Source organism: Solanum dulcamara, chromosome 2 (assembly GCF_947179165.1).
Source record: "Solanum dulcamara chromosome 2, daSolDulc1.2, whole genome shotgun sequence".
NCBI lineage: Eukaryota > Viridiplantae > Streptophyta > Magnoliopsida > Solanales > Solanaceae > Solanum > Solanum dulcamara.
The window spans coordinates 3,231,993-3,236,289 of NC_077238.1; positions in this window are offsets into that span (position 1 = coordinate 3,231,993).

The window sequence follows — 4,297 nt, forward strand, 5'->3', positions numbered from 1 at the left end:
GACGTGAAATTTGACTTTATTTATATATAATATTGAATGACATTCTCAGGAGAGATAGCAGTAGGTTGAAAAAATATTAAGAAAAGTGATTCGATAAGATATTTTAACTTACTGCGAAAATATGATCTTGCACAGTTGTGGATAATAGGTTACGGAGGATACAGATTTGAATAATAAGTCAGTAGGTAGTAGAATGTTATTTTGTTTATCTTGTCTATTATATATATTAGTCGTCGCATAATTACTTATGTAGTTTCTTATTCCTTGATTTGTTACTACTTGTCGCTTTTTTTACTTAATTCGATTATTGTATTTTCTTGTTCTATTTACTGTTGAGAATTTTCTTGTCATGTTTTCTATAAGACTTCTACATTTTTATTATTTTCTTTTTTGAGCTATCTTAAATTGTTTTTCTCGAATCGAGGATCGTCTATCGGAAGTAACTTTCTTATCTTCAATATACAGGTAAGGTCTGCGTACACTTACCCTCCCTAGACCCCACGTCCACCCCACCCCCACCCCCTCTCTCTCACATACACATTATACATAATGATCATTCGGACATTATTACTAAAGCATGTATGTTGCTATCTTATGAAAACCAACTTTCTTCAAAATGGGATCATCTTTACATATAATAAAAGTTAGTGGTAGGGTCTAATTATTTGATGATAAATTAAAAAAACATCACCATTTCATCTACACGTCAGAAATGTTGATCCCACTAGAAGTTAAGTTAGTTGGTTTTTAGCACGTTAATAATCTCACTAAACATGATGATAATTCTCTATAATCCCTTAATCCTTATCTAAGATCTTATATATTAAAAACAATATATATTAATGCGTCATAATGCGTTTAGTTTCTAATTATTTTTAAATAACAAGATAACACGTGAGGTTATAATAGTTTGGTGCACCTCTACTTATACTTTATTGTTTAATTAAAGCCATCATTATCATCAATAGGAAAAAACACACATTCTTTAATTTAATTATGAATCATCATAAGTATATATATCAATATCAGTTGTGATAGAATGGTTGAGAACCTTTAATCAAATGTTTTACCGTTTTAAATTCAAATAATGAGAATAAAAAAATTATGTTGAAATCATTGTCTCTAAAAATGGTCTCTTATCAATTATTAATGTAAATTTAAATTAATTAAATTTTAATGAGAATACCCAACACCGAGCGAAAGAAAACAAACCAAAAAAAATCTGTCATAATTATCTCTTTTGATTTTCATTAATCTCCCTTTCCCTTATTCTCAACTCCACGTAAGTGTTAACCAGCTAATTACAATATTATTATAATTACCTATCCGAAAACCATGTTCTTTTTTCCTTTGGTTCAACAATATCTTATTTTCATTGGCTTATTTAGTCATTGTATTTATCCAAATCGATTAAACAATTTTGCTAATTAATCACTTTTTAACTGTCTATAGTTTTTCATCCTTTCTTTTTTTCAGTTGGAGATGACTTAAGATATAATTTTTATAAAAAGAAAAGCTAGGAAAAGCCAAATCTTGATCAAGCTCACCGACTTTGTTATACAACTTTTATCTTGTATCATGGGATTTATTTATTATTAAAATAATAATAGAAACTAGAAAGTGTTACGCATTGATGATGAAACTGGAATCTTTGATTTATATGTTTTTCTATTGTTTCACGTATGATTTCTTCATTGCTATATTTACTTTATTACTTGAGTGTCGAGATCGTCTATCAAAAATAATTTTTTTATCTTTACTATTAAGATAGGGGGTAAATTTATATATTAATGTATGCATCACTCGGTGGCGGAGTCAAAATTTTTATTAAAGGAGTTCAAAATTTGAAGAATAGATATACAAACTAGTCGAAGGATCCGACATCTACTATATATACATAAAAAATTATTTTAACTATTTATAGATAGTATAATTTTCCGCCAAAGGAGATTCGGCTGAACCCCTGAACTCAAGGTGGCTCCGCTACTTGCATCACCCTCTACAAACTTCACTCGTAGATTACAATGAATATATCATTATTGTTATTTTATTTCATTTTTATTTATCTAATATTTTGGGATTTTTATATGTAGATGATCAGTTATCAGAATTTGAATTCAATGACAAAAGAAAGCATATTTTATGTTTGTAAAGATAGAATTTTTATCTTTGCTTTATGCGTATGACTAGTCTGAGATGACGGAGGAGTAAAAAAGAGGTAGTAATTGATCTTGATGCATATGTCACACTACAAAAAAATATTATTAAATTGAAAATAAGTTGGAGTTGATCTTGATGTCACACAAAAAAGAATTTATTCATTGGAATATCTAATTAATTAATACTACAACTAATCTACAGGAGAGTAACAACTAATCTACAATGTATTTCCAACAAATGGGTATCAATTGATCTGAACGGATAAAAATAAGATTTGCGTATACATTATTTTCACGAAATAAAAATAAAATTTATATATATTGTTTTTTTATATTTAATTTTAAAAATTACACTAAATATGTTGTTTGTTTAGTCATTTTTTACTCTTTTTCTGCTATGAAAAAGGTACAAATTTGTAGGAATTTTGAAATAATATTACTCTTATCTAGAAAAATCCCTTTTTATGATGTGTTAAAACAATTGGCACAAATTATATATAATTTAGATGTCTTTATCTAAAACAATAAAGAATTGTTTTTCATGTGAATCTGCCCTGTCATTAACAGCACATTATTTCCTTTATCTTTTTTTTTTTTCCTTTTCTCTTGCAACTTGTTTTCTTGAAACACGTTCACACGTAATCAACAGAGAAATAATTCCCTATTTATATAGAAAGGAAAAAATAATAATATATTTGTGAAAAAACAAAAACACTAAAATATTGACAAAAATATTAGTGGTATGCGTTGATCTTTGACTGAAACTTGATTTTCTTTTTCTTTTTAGATAAGTATATCATTCGTTTTATTTTACGTGTCTTGATTTGAATGACTTCGAACAATAAAAATACAATTAAAACTTTCTAACATTCTATCTTTACTTACGCATTATATCGATCGTTCTGTCCGCAAATAGTATTAAACATGGCCTTTAAATTTTGCGTTTTTAAACATAGGAACAGAGATAAGGGGAGCAAGCATACGGAAGCTAGCAAAGTAAATTTTGAAAGACCACGAATAAGAAGACAAACGAGAAAATATATCAGAAGAGACAAATATTTAATATAGTCCGGTCAACCGACCTACATCCATAGGAGATGAGCGATAATCCACTATAAATATGAGAGTATAAAACATTAAAAGAAATAATCCCACACAATTCACTTGGAATACAAAGAGGTTCACATAAGTGTTAAAGTAACACTTGTGTCTACAAATTCTCCCCCTACACAAAACTCTCAAAACTCCTAAGACCACATTGTGAATGCTATCATGTTAGAAGGAATGAACCTCTATTTATAGAGTCATAAACCTTTTCCTACAAGAAAAATGACTAGCCAAATATATGAAAACTTTGTGTTTTCTTTTTAGGAAAAAAAAAAACTAGAAAAGTTGGGATAAACACTCAACACAAGGAGGTTCATCCTCCTTCGGAAAAATACACTTTATATATTGAATTAAAATTATTTTTATGTATAAATAGTAGACATTGATTTTTTTTTTAGCTTTTTCGTATATTTGTTTCTTTATATTTTGATTTTCTTTTGGTGAAAATCCTGTTCCACTATTACCCAAACATGTCATGTTATTTCTATAAGAGAATGTCCTTACTATTAATTAAAAATTTAAAATTTAAAAATTACTACATTTGAAAAGTAACTATTTAAAAAAAAAAACTTAGAAAAAATATAACACATTAATCAGAACTGAGGGAGAAATATTCAAATTCATCATATGATTAATTAGTTAGGCAGCCCCATAAACAAGTTTTATTTTAAGTTGGTGTCTCCACTGTTTGATACTGAAAGAAGGCTATGAAAAATTAAATGGATTAAAAAAGAGTTTAAATGGAGGAACCATGGATTATAACGGAATGATTGAAATTCCTCTATTCTTAATTAGAGGTTTTGAATTTGAATCCTTAAATATAATTTTTTTTTTATTGGAAGTGTTGCTCCAAAAACTAGATCCTACAATGTTGAATCCAAATTTAATCAATCGAGCTTCAATATTGAAATCAGACATTGGGTGACAAATCAAAAAGGGAATAAAAAAGTTTCAATGGATGTTGTCATTTTAAGAACCTCTTTTTTTCCCTTTTTTTATTCTCGTTAAACCACTCTAATTTTCACTTGACA